This window comes from Budorcas taxicolor, chromosome 1 (assembly GCF_023091745.1).
Source record: "Budorcas taxicolor isolate Tak-1 chromosome 1, Takin1.1, whole genome shotgun sequence".
NCBI lineage: Eukaryota > Metazoa > Chordata > Mammalia > Artiodactyla > Bovidae > Budorcas > Budorcas taxicolor.
The window spans coordinates 79,320,049-79,338,174 of NC_068910.1; positions in this window are offsets into that span (position 1 = coordinate 79,320,049).

Sequence of the window (18,126 nt, forward strand, 5' to 3'; positions counted from 1 at the left end):
TGAAGTAAATCAGAAAGATAAAGATAAATATCATATTCTAACACATAAATATGGAATCTAGAAAAATGATACTGAAGAATCTATTTACAGGGCAGCAATGGACACACAGACATACAGAATAGACTTATGGACATGGGGAGAGGGCAGGAGAGGGTGAGATGTATGAAAAGAGTAACATGGAAACTTACATGACCATATGTAAAATAGATAGCCAATGCTAATTTTCTGTATGGCTCAGGAAACTCAAACAGAGGTTCTGTATCAACCTAGAGGAATGGGACAGGGAGGAAGATGGGAGGGCAGTTCAAAAGGGAGGGAATGTATCTAGACCTATGGCTAATTCATGTTGAGGTTTGACAGAAAGCAACAAAATTCTGTAAGGCAACTATCCTTCAATTAAAAATAAATAAATTTTTAAAAATAGACAAATAAATTTGGAAAAATATATCTTCTAATATCAGTCAGGGATTCAAACTTGTACGAAAAATGAAGCATCTATATTATTACCAATGCAGGAGCTACAGTGCTAAGGTAATTAGATTTAAAAGTTTGGTAAATTACTAGGAAAATAAGTATCAAAGCACATTACAAAATAATAAATTCTATCATTTTAAATCATTTTTCTTGCTTGGCTACATACTGGAAAAACTTGGCCCTACCAGTCTTTGCAGGCAAAAAAACAGGATAAAATAATTCCTTTTTATCTGAGTATTTTAAGAAATGAAATTATCATGTAAGGTACTTCCTAGGAGAAGGTCTTGTTATCTTTTGTCAGCATTCTCCCTTTCATGAACTTTGAAAATATTTTGTTTTTCAGACATCTTTCCTCTAACTTTATGTTCTCTAGAAAGTAAATAGAAAGTTCACCTGATGGTGATCATCTAATAAATTATTTTCAATGTCAAGTTGAAATTGGAGAAGCACATTAAAGTGTGTTATTATTTTTGATATATTTTTCCTCAGAAACTAAAACACTTTTTCTTTTTCTCACAGGGTTTGTGGATAGACTAAATAAGCTTCTGTGTATATCCTTCCTAATATAGGCCCTGATTTATGGTTTCAGAAATAGTATTTCCTTTCTTTTTTATACTAAAGTTATTTGTGTGCATGCTTTGCCTTTCCTGTAAACATGTAATTGTGAGGTTAGACATCATATCTGTTTTATTTGCATAATTTCTCAAAGCTAATGAAATGATTCATCTCATCTCTAAAATACTCAGTGAATGTTTATTGATGAATGTTCATGTGACATTGGTTACAAGTTTATTGGTAAGCAAATGATCATAAATACAACACTTATGTTGATTATGTGATAAAATTTTGAAGCAGGCATTTATATTCCCATTTCATTAATGAATAACAAATGCTGTTTAAGGTTCAATGATAGGCTAGCAAGCAAGGTCATATGGTTTGAATATAAGCAGTGTTTTGAAGTTTAGAAAATATATTCATAGTCTACTATATATGACATGATTTACAAGATATTAGTATAGATATGTGTGTCATATACTATTTTCAACTTATATTCCATGAATAGAGTATGCATTTTATTCATAATTAATACCTTTTTATTCTATACATTATTTTACATGAATCACAGGTACAGAAAACCAATGGTTAACTTATCTTGTGATGTCAGAATGCAATCATCTTGATGTGAAGTTGCTCTGTCGTGTGTGACTTTTTGCAATCCCATATACTGTAGCTTACCAAAAACAATTATCAATTGTTATCAATCATGTTGATAGATTTTTACTGATACATATTATCTGAAGTGCCAATAAAGGGGCTGATGTAGAGTTGATGCTCAATAAATCATTGTGGAATTAATTAATAAATTGAAATCGATACAAATTCCATATTCTAATGGAAAATCTCTAATATCTCTATCATTTTGATAGTTGATTTCTGAAAGACATACTGCACCACCCTGCCCATAGAAATATTATCCTCCTTCACTGAACCTAAGAAGTGGCTTGTAGTCACTCCTGATCTGCCCTTTATTTCTTACTGCTGAGATGGTTGTACTTCTGGTGATGTCTATGAAATAATCAGATTCAGGAATTTTAGAGGATAGAGAAACTACATAATGAATAGAAAATTATCAGCATTATATTCAAACACATTATATTGTAATGACAAAGTAATGCTGTTTTATTGGGAATATACAAATAAGTGTCAGAATATACATTCCCACTCACATACAGAAAAACATGGGCAAGTTTACTTTTCAAGAATAATTGAGTTAGGCATATTACAAATATATACTAACTCACTTTGCTAACTGACAACAAAATAGAATGTTTTTCATGTTTACATTTTGCTTTTCTTTGTAGATGTTTTAAACCGAATAACATGTGAAAAAGTCTCTAGTATACTTTATCCTTTAATACCTGAAGACCAGGGATTCTTTTCTATTCTGTTCACTGCTCTGTGCTCACTATTTAAGATTTTTGGCTTCAGCTCCCTTAAGTAAAAATTTGAAGTCATTACTCACCTCCTTACAATAATAAGAAGCTTATTTATCTCACTTCATATTATGTGATACAAGAAGCCTGACTTCCAAAAAACTTTACAAGGCATGCTAAAAGGCAAGAAAAATACTGTTTAAAAATATACTGCAAGATTCAAGACTCAATATGACACTGATGTTGCAGTTATATGAGGGAAGCATTTAAAAATTGTGTGTATGTGTGTGCATGTGTGTCCCTGTGTATGTGTGTATTAAGGCAGTAAAGGAAAAAGTGTGCAATGAGAAAGAATTATAGTTAATGTAAATGATAGGTAATGTAAAAAAAAGAGAAACTCTAGTAGAGAATAAAAAAATAAAGATTGGAAATCAAATACCATCTGAAAGAAATAAGGAATTCTTTTGAAATTTCCAAGGAAAGAAACACTAACTCTAAAGATATGTTAACAGAAACTTCCCAAATTTAAATTCAGAGGAAAATAATAAAAAGAAAAACAAGACAAAACATTTGAGAACTGTGAGATAATCTCAAAAAGTGTAATGTATAAATAATTGAGAGAATGGAGCATAAAAAAAAATAAATAATGATTCAGAAAACTCCAAAATTAATCACATAGACCAACTCAGAGATCCATGAAATTCAGAGAACACCATGAATATGAATGACCCCAAGAAGATAAGAAATGAATGATTGAATAAGAAATAAACAATTGGGAGAGAACAGACAAATTTTGGGTAAGGAAGAATTAATAAGCTATTCTGTCCTTAATGAGGGGAAGCAAAACTCCCATCCTTAAAATGTAGGTTATACACAGTGACTACTTTTCAAAGAATATTCTGTGGAATGTGGTGGTGGGGAAGTGTAGCTGTCCAGTGGAGAAATCTGACTTACAGTACCTCAGTCAAGTGGTCGAAGGCAATATAACCAGTGATATATCATTTTGATAATATATAGCCTTGATATGATGCCATGAAAAATGGCATTTTGCCTCTGTCATCTTCCTCTTGAAAACACATAATCCCTAGCTAATCACCAGCAAGACATTAGAAAACTCCAAGCTGAGGGACATTCTACAAAATAACTCTCCAATACTCTTCAAAACTTTCATGGTCATCAAAAACAAGATGAGAAACTGTCAAGCCAAGACAAGCTCAAGTAACATAACAATTCAATATACTGTGGCATCTTTAATGGGATCTAGTCTATGGGGTCATACAGAGTCGGACACAACTGAAGTGAATTAGCAACAGCAGCAGAACAGAAAAAAAGTGGTATTTGACAATAACTAAATAAATCTGAATGAAGTGGGAATGTCAGTTAATAATAATACATTAACATTTGTTAATCTAACAATGCATATTACTAATATAAGATATCCTGCAAATTTGAGGAAAAGTTCACTGTAAAGTTTTGTGATAAATCTGTAAAGTTTTCCTGTATTTAGCTTACTCAGAATCTGAAAGGACTGATACATTTTAAGCAAGGAAAGAAGACACTTTTTCTTTCTTACATTTTTATTTGTCACTATCACAAAACTTTAAACTATTCAATTGACTCACATGCTTGTTGACAGTGGCTTTTTTCAATAGTGCATCGGTAAAAGACAGACACTGCCTTGAAGGTTTTATGTTAATAACAATGTCACTTTTATTGGTGTGTTGCCCATGATATCCAAAGTGCTTTTCCATCATTCCTACATTTAATTACAAAAAGAATATTTTAGAAACTCAACGATCTCAAAACTATCCCTATTTGTATGTTGTCTTTCATATAATCCCCGTTTACCAAAATGCTCTTTCATGCAGATGCTGTACTATGTGTCTCATATTCTTCCTCCAGTATAGACAGACTCTGTCCCTAGGCAATGAGAATGTTTGGCATTGATGGCTCACATGGAAATGCAGTCTGGGACACATTATATGCCCTCATGGTGTCAGTTTGCATCCATACAGAGATCCATTTAGTATTAAGAATTCCAAGGCCATTCCCTCAATAAGAAAAATTTTGAAGTCACATCCCAATTGCAATGATTTCTGTAGTATTATGAATCTTCTTTATAACTGTATTTTAGTTCAACCTTTCTATTCTTCCAATTCAGCTCATGAGTTTAAATAAGGAGAACTCGCCAATAACTTTCTGGCATCCTTGTTTTATAGTCTAACACATGAGAAAATCCTCACTAAAGTCAGAGATTCAGGCAGCTTATTAGATCATCTAATTTGTGCAGAAACATAAGTTGCCCAAGGTAATAAATAAACCAATGAATAGTGAGAAAACACTTAAATAGTTGGTCAACAATCAGAGTGAAAATTTTTGGTTGCCAGGTGTCTAGAACTATGAATGAACATATTGGATGGTTCTATGTGAATCAGAAAATGTTATAAAGATCTTTGTATAACATTTTAATTCTAACATTGCACATCCACCATAGAAGAGTCAATCACTAAATAATTACATGGAAACAATGACTTTGCAAGTTGTCATTAGCAACTGGCTACAACAAAGTATGCACAAAAGGCATATATGGAATAGATAGTTGCAGAAACTTCAACTTACTCCAAACAATCTAGTTAATGCTGCTACTGAATAACGAAGCTCCAAGGAAAAAGGCTAGTAATGCCTTAGATATGATACCATTATTCAAGGAGATTTTTCAGCTACTTAATAAAAATTTGCTTACATGGGACACTCCAAATCTAGAAAGGAAGCTGGTTTGTCACTATTAAGCCTTGAGTTTGCATTTTCTCTGTGCGAGACCTTCGACCCTCATCACTGTATAAGGATTTACTAAACATTTAAACCACTGATCTAATGATTCTGCAAATCCATTCTTTGGACCAAAGGATGAAACAAAGGAAGTGTGATATCAGGGTGTGGCTGTGTATCCACAAATCTACCATATAAGCACTGCCAGAGACCAATAGGCAAGGAAAGGATGTAAGCTATTTATTTCCTCTTAAACTGAGTGAGTAGTAAAGGTGGAACAAGACTGGAAAGTCTTATACAAGTGCATATTAAAGATATGAAAGACTAGAACTCAACATTTTTCAATGTTACCTTTTCCTTTTTATATCCAACTCATTATGCATTTGTTATAGTTTTTGTAGTGTCTTCATGTATTTCATTAGTGATTTCCAAACTTTAAAAAAAAAAGCAAACAGTATTTTGATTTTTTTGAACAGGGAATAATGTTATTTATTATTATTTTTTTCTCTTTTCTTTCATGGAAAGGTGTTTTATTTTAAATATAGTGGTGTGCACAGGACAATCTAAGACTTACAATCTATTCCTCTCCCCACTCCCAATATCCCCCTGGTAACCATAAATTTGTTCTGTAACTCTGCAAGTCCATTTCTGTTTTGCAAATAAGTTCATGTACATCATTTTTTAAAGTCATATGATATTTGACTTTCTCTGTCTGACATACTTCAATTAGTATGATCTTCAGATTGATTCATATTGCTGCAAATGACCTTATTTCATTCTTTTTAATGCTTGAGTAATATTCCATTGTGTATATGTACCATACATTTGTCCATTAATCTACTGATGGAAATTTAAGTAGTTTCCATTTATTGGCTGTTGTAAACAGAACTGCAATGAACATTAGATATATTCTTTAGGACCATGTTTTTCTCTGGATAAATGCCCCAAAGGTGGGCCATATGGTAGCTCTACCTTTAGTTTTTTTAATGAAAGTCCTTTCAGTTCTCCAAAGGAGCTGTGGTGCTAGTGGTAAAGAGTTTGCCTGCCAATGCAGGAGACCCAAAAGTTGCAGTTTCAATCCCTGGATCAGGAAGACATTCTAGAGTGGGAAATGGCAACTCAGTCCAATATTCTTGCCTGGAAAATCCCATGGAGAGAGGAGCCTGGCATGCTACAGTCCATGGGGTGGCAAAGAGTTGGACATGACTCAGCAACTGAGCACATACACATATTTACAGACATAGTACCTGTACGGTTTACATTCCCACCAACAGTGTAGAAAGGTTCCCTTTTCTGCACAGCCTTCCAGCATTCATTGTTTGCACATTTTCTGATTGTCATTCTGACTGGAGTGCATTGATGTCTCATTGTAGTTATTATTTTCATTTTTCTAATAATTAATAAGGGCTTCCTGGGTGTCTCAAATGGTGAAGAATTTGCCAGCAACATGGAAGACTTGAAGTATCTTTTCCAAGCACCTCTTGGCCATCTGTATGTATTTTTGGGGAAAATATATCTTTAGGTCTTCAGCCTATTTTTTGATTGACCTGTTTGTTTGTTTTAATGTTGAGCTGTATGAACTGTTTGTAAATTTTGGAGACTAATCCCTTGCCAGATGTATCATTTGTAAATATTTTCTCCCATTCTTTTGGTTGACAAATTGGAAAAGTAAAACTGTCACTGTTGGCAGATGACATGATACTATACATAGAAAAGCCTGAAGATGTTATTTACATTGCATTTTCTGATATATTTGTACTTTTCTTACTTTAAATAATAAAAATTCAAGCTATTGTATATTTTTTTGTTTTATATAGTTCACAAATACTATAAATGTGAAAATACATAGAACATTCATAGAATTTCAGCTCCCAGGTATAAAGCCCAGATAACATTGTTCACAAGCATAAGGTGACAAGATGTTCAAATCAACAGGTTTTATAATTTTTTTTAAAAATAATAAAACCTTAATATTTATCAATGATAGAAGGTAATGAATATAAACATAATTATAGGATAGATTCTTATTATTCCAATAATAAAGAATGCAAGGTACAGATAATTATGCTAGATGAAGGAAAACCAAGAGGAAAAAATCAAGTCTTTGTAGAATCTACACAGTATGTTTCATCCATAAAGAGCCCCCCAAATAAGAAAAAAAAAAAAAAAAACACTAAGCAAACAAGCAAGCAAAACTACAAAGAAAATCAGAGAGTAATTAACAGTATATAGAGTAGAATTTAAACACATCTGAGAGAAAGGAGGATGATGTGGTTTGGAAGGAATAGGCAGTAGATTTAAGAGGTCCTAGAATTATTTAGGAGAAGGCAAAGGAGTACCCACTGCAGTACTCTTGCCTGGAAAATCCTGTGGATGGAGGAGTCTGGAAAGCTGCAGTCCATGGGGTCGCGAAGAGTCGGACACGACTGAGCGACTTCGCTTTCACTTTTCACTTTCATGCTTTGGAGAAGGAAATGGAGACCCATTTCAGTGCTGTTGCCTGGAGAATCCCAGGGACGGGGGAGCCTGATGCGTTGCCGTCTATGGGGACTCACAGAGTCAGACACGACTGAAGCGACTGACTTAGCAGCAGCAACAGCAGAATTATTTTGATGCTTAATTATTATTGATGCTTTCGAAGTATGTTGTTGCAGAAGACTCTTGAGAGTCTCTTGGACAATAAGGAAATCAAACCAGTCAACCCTAAAGAAAATCAGTCCTGAATATTCATTGGAAGGACTGATGATGAAGCTGAAACTCCAATTCGCTGGCCACCTCATGCCAAGAACTTACTCATTGGAAAAGACCCCGATGCTGGGAAAGATTAAAGGCAGGAAGAGAAGGGGACCACAGAGGATGAGATGTTGGCTGGCAATATCGACTCAATGGACATGAGTTTGAGCAAGCTCCACTAGTTGGTGTTGGACAGGGAAGACTGGTGTGCTGCAGTCCATGGGGTCACAGAGAGTCACACATGACTGAGTGAATGAACTGAACTGAAGAATTATTTTATTTCTTCAGTAAAATCATATTTACTCCAACATTTGCTTATAATTACAAATTGTACATTTATTTATATACTTCCCTGGTTGCTCAGTGGTAAACAATCTGCCTGCCAGTTCAGGAGACGCAGGAGACACAGATTTGAACCCTGGGTTGTGAAAATCCCCTGCAGAAGAAAATGGCAAACATTCCAGAATTCTTGCCTGGCAAGTCCCATGGACAGAGGAGACTGGCTGGCTATAGTCCATGGGGTCACAAATAGTTGGCCACGACTGAGCATGAGCACAGGATATACAACCGTGTCTCCAGGTGGAGTGTAGTAGGTGTTACAAGTTACTACTGGCCATCTACTCTGTGTCCAGCACTGGCAAACACTTATACCACAATAAAAATAAAATTATAAACAGTGCTGTGATGAACATTGGGGTACATATGTCTCTTTCAATTCTGGTTTCCTCGGTGTGTATGCCCAGCAACAGGATTGCTGGGACATAAGGCAGTTCTATTTGCAATTTTTTAAGGAATCTCCACACTGTTCTCCATAGTGGCTGTACTACTTTGCATTCCCACCAACAGTGTAGGAGGGTTCCCTTTTCTCCACACCCTCTCTAGCATTTATTGCTTGTAGACTTTTGGATCGCAGAAATTCTGACTGGTGTGGAGTGGTACCTCACTGTGGTTTTGATTTGCATTTCTCTAATAAAGAGTGATGTTGAGCATCTTTTCATGGGTTTGTTAGCCATCCGTATGTCTTCTTTGGAGAAATGTCTATTTAGTTTTTTGACCATTTTTTGATTGGGTCGTTTATTTTTCTGGAATTGAGCTGCATAAGTTGCTTGTATATTTTTGACATTAGTTGTTTGTCAGTTGCTTCATTTGCTATTATTTTCTCCCATTCAGAAGGCTGTCTTTTCACCTTGCTGATATTTTCCTTTGTTGTGCAGAAGCTTTTAATTTTAATTAGATCCCATTTTTTATTTTTGCTTTTATTTCTAGAATTCTGGGAGACGGATCAGAGAGGATCCTGCTGTGATTTATGTCTGAGAGTGTTTTGCCTATGTTCTCCTCTAGGAGTTTTATAGTTTCTGGTCTTACATTTAGATCTTTAATCCATTTTGAGATTATTTTATTGTGCAGTGTTAGAAAGTATCTAGTTTCATTCTTTTACAAGTGGTTGACCAGTTTTCCCAGCACCACTTATTAAAGAGATTGTCTTTACTCCATTGTATATTCTTGCCTCCTTTGTCAAAGATAAGGTGTCCATATGTGTGTGGATTTATCTCTGGGCTTTCTATTTTGTTCCATTGATCTGTATTTCTGTCTTTGTGCCAATACCATATTGTCTTGATGACTGTGGCTTTGTAGTAGAGCCTGAAGTCAGGTGGGTTGATTCCTCCAGTTCCATTCTTCTTTCTCAAGATTGCTTTGGCTATTTGAAGTTTTTTGTATTTCCATACAAATCTTGAAATTATTTGTTTTAGTTCTGTGAAAAATATGGCTGGTAGCTTGATAGGGATTGCATTGAATTCATCGCAGCACTGTTTATAATAGCCAGGACATGGAAACAACCTAGATGTCCATCAGCAGATGAATGGATAAGAAAGCTGTGGTACATATACACAATGGAGTATTACTCAGCCATTAAAAAGAATACATTTGAATCAGTTCTGATGAGATGGATGAAACTGGAGCCGATTATACACAGTGAAGTAAGCCAGAAAGAAAAACACCAATACTGTATACTAACACATATATATGGAATTTAGAAAGATGGCAATGTCTTCTTTGGAGAAATGTCTATTTAGTTCTTTGGACCATTTTTTGATTGGGTCGTTTATTTTTCTGGAATTGAGCTGCATAAGTTGCTTGTATATATTTGAGATTAGTTGTTTGTCAGTTGCTTCATTTGCTATTATTTTCTCCCATTCTGAAGGCTGCCTTTTCACCTTGCTTATATTTTCCTTTGTTGTGCAGAAGCTTTTAATTTTAATTAGATTGCATTTGTTTATTTTTGCTTTTATTTCCAGAATTCTGGGAGGTGGATCATAGAGGATCCTGCTGTGATTTATGTCTGAGAGTGTTTTGCCTATGTTCTCCTCTAGGAGTTTTATAGTTTCTGGTCTTACATTTAGATCTTTAATCCAATTTGAGTTTATTTTTGTGTCTGGTGTTAGAAAGTGATCTAGTTTCATACGGATGGCTAACAAACACATGAAAATATGCTCAACATCACTCATTATCAGAGAAATGCAAATCAAAACCACAATGAGGTACCACTTCACACCAGTCAGAATGGCTGTGATCCAAAAATCTGCAAGCAATAAATGCTGGAGAGGGTGTGGAGAAAAGGGAACCCTCCTACACTGTTGGTGGGAATGCAAACTAGTACAGCCACTATGGAGAACAGTGTGGAGATTCCTTAAAAAGTTGCAAATAGAACTACCTTATGACCCAGCAATCCTGTTGCTGGGCATACACACCGAGGAAACCAGAATTGAAAGAGACACATGTACCCCAATGTTCATCGCAGCACTGTTTATAATAGCCAGGACATGGAAACAACCTAGATGTCCATCAGCAGATGAATGGATAAGAAAGCTGTGGTACATATACAGAATGGAGTATTACTCAGCCATTAAAAAGAATTCATTTGAATCAGTTCTGATGAGATGGATGAAACTGGAACCGATTATACAGAGTGAAGTAAGCCAGAAAGAAAAACACCAATACAGTATACTAACACATATATATGGAGTTTAGAAAGATGGCAATGACGACCCTGTATGCAAGACAGGAAAAAAGACACAGCTGTGTATAACGGACTTTTGGACTCAGAGGGAGAGGGAGAGGGTTGGATGATTAGGGAGAATGGCATTCTATCATGTATACTATCATGTAAGAATTGAATCGCCAGTCTATGTCTGACGCAGGATACAGCATGCTTGGGGCTGGTGCATGGGGATGACCCACAGAGATGTTATGGGGAGGGAGGTGGGAGGGGGGTTCATGTTTGGGAACACATGTAAGAATTAAAGATTTTAAAATTAAAAAAATAAAAAAACTATTAAAAAAAAAAAATAGAAAGATGGCAATGATGACCCTATATGCAAGACAGCAAAAAAGACACAGATGTGTAGAGCACACTTTTGGACTCAGAGTGAGAGGGAGAGGGTGGGATGATTTGGGAGAATGGCATTGAAACATCTATACTCTCATGTAAGAATGGAATCGCCAGTCTATGTCCAATGCAGGATACAGCATGCTTGGGGCTGGTGCATGGGGATAACCCAGAGAGATGTTATGGAAAGGGAGGTGGGAGGGGGGTTCATGTTTGGGAATGCATGTACACCCATGGTGGATTCATGTCAATGTATGGCAAAACCAATACAGTATTGTAAAGTAAAATAAAGTAAAAATAAAAATTAAAAAAAACTAAAAAAAAAAATAAAATTAATGTATTTTCTTTGCAAAAATTTTGAAATCTTGTAATTTATTTAATAAATATTTGTTGACTGTTGGATGGGTGCTGCTGCTACTGCTGATGCTAAGTCCCTTCAATCGTGTCCAACTCTTTGCCACCCCATAGACAGCAGCCCACCAGGCTCCCCTGTCCCTGGGATTCTCCAGGCAAGAACACTGGAGTGGGTTGCCATTTCCCTCACCAATCCATGAAAGTGAAAAGTGAAAGTGAAGTCACTCAGTTGTGTCTGACTCTTTGTGACCCTGTGGACTGCAGCTTACCAGGCTCCTCTGTCCATGGGATTTTCCAGGCAAGACTACTGGAGCTGGGTGCCATTGGTTCTAGGAATAATAATAGTGAGAAAGGGAAGCAGAATATTTATTTTCAAGAAAGCTTATTTTAACTGGAGCAGGAATCATGTACTGGGAGAATGCAATTATACTACTATGACAACTGTGTTGAATGCTATGTGGTGTGGAGGCAGGCAGGGGACCAGTGAACATGGAGAAATTATTCCTGCTATGGTAGCAGAGTCAGCCTGTCTTATCAGAAATCTTAAGAGTTCCAGTGAACTAGCCCCATGGAAGAATATACGTATACATATGGAAGAATATGCATTTCCAGGCAAATAGAATATGTGAAGCCATCTCTTTATCTTTTAGCATGGGATATCAATAGATCATTTGAAAAGTTCATGAATTATGGAATACTAGTATAGCATATTAGGGATTATTTCAGTACCTAATCAGACCAATGAATGGTGAAAAGGAATTTTTGGGCATGAGACTAGGGATCTTGTCATAGGAACCTGGTTCAGGCAGTGAGGATGGATTTTTATTTATTTAAAAAATCATAACGGTTAGAAGCAACAGTTAGAACGGGACATGGAACAACAGACTGGTTCCAAATAGGAAAAGGAGTACATCAAGGCTGTATATTGTTACCGTGTTTATTTAACTTATATGCAGAGCACATCATGAGAAATGCTGGGCTGGAAGAAGCACAAGCTGGAATCAAGATTGCCGGAAGAAATATCAATAACCTCAGATATGCAGATGACACCACCCTTATGGCAGAAAGTGAAGAGGAACTACAAAAGCCTGTTAATGAAAGTGAAAAAGGAGAGTGAGAAAGTTGGCTTAAAGCTCAACATTCAGAAACAAAGATCATGGCACCTGATCTCATCACTTCATGAGAAATAGATGGGGAAACAGTGCTAGACTTTATTTTGGGGGGCTCCAAACTCACTGCAGATGATGACTGCAGCCATGAAATTAAAAGACGCTTACTCCTTGTAAGGAAAGTTATGACCAACCTAGATAGCATATTCAAAAGCAGAGACATTACTTTGCCAACAAAGGTCCGTCTAGTCAAGGCTATGGTTTTTCCAGTGGTCATGTGTGGATGCAAGAGTTGGACTGTGAAGAAAGCTGAGCACCACAGAATTGATGCTTTTGAACTGTGGTGTTGAAGAAGACTCTTGAGAGTCCCTTGGACCGCAAGGAGATCCAACCAGTCCATTTCGAGGAGATCAGTCCTGGGCGTTCTTTGGAAGGACTGATGCTAAAGCTGAAACTCCAGTACTTTGGCCACCTCATGCGAAGAGTTGACTCATTCGAAAGGACTTTGATGATGGGAGGGATTGAGGGCAGGAGAAAAAGGGGATGACAGAGGATGAGATGGCTGGATGGCATCACCAACTCGATGGACGTGAGTCTGTGCGAACTCCAGGAGATGGTGATGGACAGGGATGTCTGGCCTGCTGCTATTCATGGGGTCGCAAAGAGTCAGACACGACTGAGCGACTGAACTGAACTGAACTGAACTGAAATGAATGGTTAGATTTTTTGAATCTTAAAACTACAGCAATAGCACTAGTAGTCTGCACTATAGTCACTTCACTATAGTAGTTAAGTGAGTGAAGTGAAGTTGCTCAGTCGTGTCCGACTCTTTGAGACCCCATGGACTGTAGCCTACCAGATAGTAATTAAAGGAGAGTCCAAAAGAAATCTCCAAAGACTGGCTCCATTAGAAAACTTGGAGTTTCAAAAGGAAATATTTGTAGTGATCCAGACTGTGGACAGGGCTTTTCAAGTGGCTCAAAGTTAAAGAATCTGTCTGCCAATGCAGGAGACTCAGGAGATGTGGGTTTGAACCCTGGGTCAAGAAGATACCCGGGAGGACAGAATGACAGCCCAGTATTCTTGCCTGGAAAATCCCTTGAACAGAGGAAACTGGCAGCCTGCAGTCCATGGGGTTGCAAAGAGTTGGACACAATTGAGCACAACAACAACAGTAGATTATGGGCAATGGTTATCTTCCTACTTGAGCCAGTTACCTGTTATTGTAGCCACAAATACAAGCAGCCACCCTTCCCCCCATACTTGTACACAGGCATGTCCACATGCACACACACACACACACACACACACACTTCTAGATCTTGGTACTATTAGCTGGGAGGAAGTTTTCACAGATGCAGAAGAAATTATCTGAGAAAAAATGGCAGAAGTTAAAAAGGCAAGGAAAAGAAGAGGAGCCAAACAGTGTCAAATAAATGGAAAGAAAGAAGATGAAGTAATACCAGTATCATAACAATGATACATATGAATCTGACACAGAATTGTCATGGCTTTCAAACAAGCAATAAATTTAACCCTCCTCCTCCATCCATGAATGCAAAAACCACAGATATGGAATGCTAAATATGGGACTTGAGCTTCCTCAGTTTGGGTATGCACAATGGATCCTGGAACCAATCCTCTGTGGATACTGAGGGATGATTTATTGTATATGCTGCTCCATAGAAAAATGAAAAAGACTCCCAAGCTCCAGATGGAAATCTAATGTAAATGGTTAGATTTTTATTTTGCTTTAATATTCATCAAAAGTGAGTACATATGATCCTGAAAGAAACATTCCACAGTATTTAGATGAAAGTGCAGATACACTAATTAACATTCATCATGTTATATTTTAAACATTTGAATTGCTTGACAATAGCAGATATTTAAAAAGTTGAGACAATTAAAATGGGGAAATACTGATATCTAAAGCACTTTCAGCTCCTTAGACTGATTTCAATTGGTATTCATCAAGGGTTTTCACTGGTATTTTTGATTATTCTAGGATCTCTGATGTTCATTAAGACCCATGTTTTGGTGTTACCTTAATGTCTGGAATCTATAAATCACAATTAAGCAAATAAATTAAACAGACTTGAATTAGGACTAATTTTTGAAAGATTATATTCATAAAAATGTCTACAAATAGAATAACACTTTGCCCATCTGGTATAATGCTTGGTTAACCCAGTAGTTTTTTTAAACATATGAGAAAGATATTTAGGGTAACACAAAAATTGATTTTAAATTTTGCAAATGGATTTGACATTTTAAATATTACGATTAATATAGTATGTAGCATTTGTAAATTATATAACATGTAATGTAAAATAGTAATTATATAACATGTTACATAATGTAAAATGTTACAATGTTCTCTATCAAATTTAGGAAATAAGCAACCAACTTTGTATTTTTCTCTGTAACATGAGATTTGACAATTGGAGCCTGGTTCTAAAAGTCATATAGTTCTTTCTCTCTTTCTGTGTCTTACAAAGAGCTAGATTAGTACCTAATTGCTTTCAACAAGTTTAGAGAGTAGTGTTTTTTTCTTACAAAATTGTTTAGTTTTTAGTGGAGTATAGTTCAGTTCAGTTCAGTCGCTCAGTCGTGTACGACTCTTTGCAACCCCATGAAGCACAGCATGCCAGGCCTTCCTGTCCATCACCAACTCCCGGAGTTCACTCAGACTCCCGTCCATCGAGTCAGTGATGCCATCCAACCATCTCATCCTCTGTTGTCCCCTTTTTCTCCTGCCCCCAATCCCTCCCAGCATCAGAGTCTTTTCCAACGAGTCAACTCTTCGCATGAGGTGGCCAAAGTACTGGAGTTTCAGCTTTAGCATCATTCCTTCCAAAGAAATCCCAGGGCTGATCTGCTTCAGAATGGACTGGTTGGATCTCCTTGCAGTCCAAGGGACTCTCAAGAGTCTTCTCCGATATTATGTTAGTTTATGCTATACAATAAAATGAATCACCTGTATCTACACATATATGCCATTTTTTGCCTATCCTTTCCACTTAGATCATCACAGAGTATTGAGTAGAGTTCCCTATTCTTTATAGTAAGTTCTTATTAGCTAGCTCTTTTACACACTATTGTTGTTGTTCAGTCACTAAATCATATTAGACTGTTTGCAATCCCATGGACTACAACATGTCAGGTTCCCCTGTCCTTCATTGTCTCCCAGAGTTAACTCATATTCATGTCCATTTGAGCTTCATTTTTACCATCAGTCCTTCCAATTATCTTTATGGTTGATTTCCTGTAGAACTGACTATAAAACATGTGTTTATCTTCCAAGAAACTGATTTTGAAGCTGAAACTCCAATACTCTGGCCACCTGATGCAAAGAGCTGACTCATTTGAAAAGACCTTGATGCTGGGAAAGATTGAGGGCAGGAAGAAAAGGGGATGACAGAGGATGAGAGAGTTGGATGGCATCACTGACAAAATGGACATGAGTTTGGGTAAACTCCGGGAGTTTGTGATTGACAGGGAGGCCTGGTGTGCTGTCGTCCATGGGGTTGCAAAGAGTTGGACATGAGTGAGCGACTACACTAAACTAATCATTTATATTAGAATGAACTGATATGTCAATAGCATCATCTTTAAACTCTTGGGACTTCCATCTTCTCTATGAGGTACTTAATTTCATGCTCTAACAAAATTGCTGATTTATATTCTCTACTAAATAATCCTTCTAACTTTGTCCAAAAATAATTAAATGGTCAGTGTTTTCCAAAAAGACAATTATAAGCTGCTATTGAAAAGAGATGAGTTGCTTTCATAAATGTAGTATGGCTTTGTTTTTTATTAACATAGCTAACATTCCTCACCAAATTGAAATGTATCAATGTATTATGTAAAGATATATGGGCTTAGAAGTTTTTTCAGAGTAGGTTTATTTTCTATGCTTTCACAGTGATTTTAGTGCAGAATTTAAATTAACCAAATCAAAACTTCTATTATTTTCTTTGGCAAAACATATCACACTATTTGCAACTGATGATGCATTTATAGAATTTTACACATAACTCCAGCCAAACAAATGCATTTAAATTCCTAATACATATACTCAGTTTTGTCTTTTATTATTTTTGAAAATCCAGTACTAATGTTGTGATTGTTATTTAATTTCTTGATGTTTTTCATTTTTGAGTTTACAAACTTCTAGCTCTATTATAAGCTTTTAATAAGACCAAAGTGCGTGGTTTTAAGAACCTAGTTTCAAATATGTATTGAGTGATATGACGAAAAGTAGTAAATGAATTACTTTTCTATAATGTAGTTTGTTTAAAAGTTTTACCTGTATTGTGTACCTTATTTCTACTTTTAACTTTAATGAGTTGGGTTGAGTTATAAAGGGGACCAATAGTGTTTGTGTTTGGGGAAAAACACCGTTTCAAATACCTGCTTCTGAAATAATTCAAGCATAATTTTAACTTAAATCAATTGTGTGTGTGTTCCCTATGGTATATCCTTCTAGATATGTGAGTGTTCCATCTTCTTTTGTCTTTATGAAGATATTGGCTTTATAACATATTTCCTGCTTTTTTAATATTTGCTGCATTTTTTAAATTTAGCTTTTATAGTATACGTATTTCTAACTTCTGGTGATCTTATTATATAACTGCAAATTCAATGAGTAAGACATTATATGAGACCACAGTACTCTTTTACTTGCACGGTGAGGCCTATTATAAGGGTCTTTAAGGGTGATATTACTTGGTTTTTCCTTGAGAAGAATTGTGTGTCATTACATAGATGTTTTTCATTGGTTTTATTAGTTTCCTTATTAGAAAAATCTAACATTATTCTTAAAGGAGGGAGAAAATTTGAGTGTCAGAATGCTAGGTGAATAGTAGAATAATAGCGCTGAGAGAATGAGCACACCACTCAGTTAATACATTTTCTTTTCATCTTTTTATTTGCCATATGAGATGCTTACATCAGTCATGCCTGATTTTCTTAAGGTTGTATTTTCCATGGTGGAGAATATTCCCGAAGTCTATCTGTATCCTTTAAATATTCCTCTTCTTTTAGATCCTGCAGCTCCTATGAGGGGTACTTAGTGTCAAAAGAACCTCAATCTATCTTAAGTTCTTCAGGCCACTCAGAGCTTCCTCCTGGTTTTTCTCTTAACACTGTCAAATTCAGTTATCAGTGATATATTTGCTTGTCAACTTTTATGAAAAATGAAAGTGAGATTTATGCATCCCTCATTTCAGAGCTTGCTAGTTGGGAATTAAGGCAACATTAGGAAAATGTATACATATGTATATGTGTATGTAAGTATATGGGCATCTCAACTGGAGACAGTGGTGAAGAACCCAACTGCCAATGAAGGAGAAATAAGAGA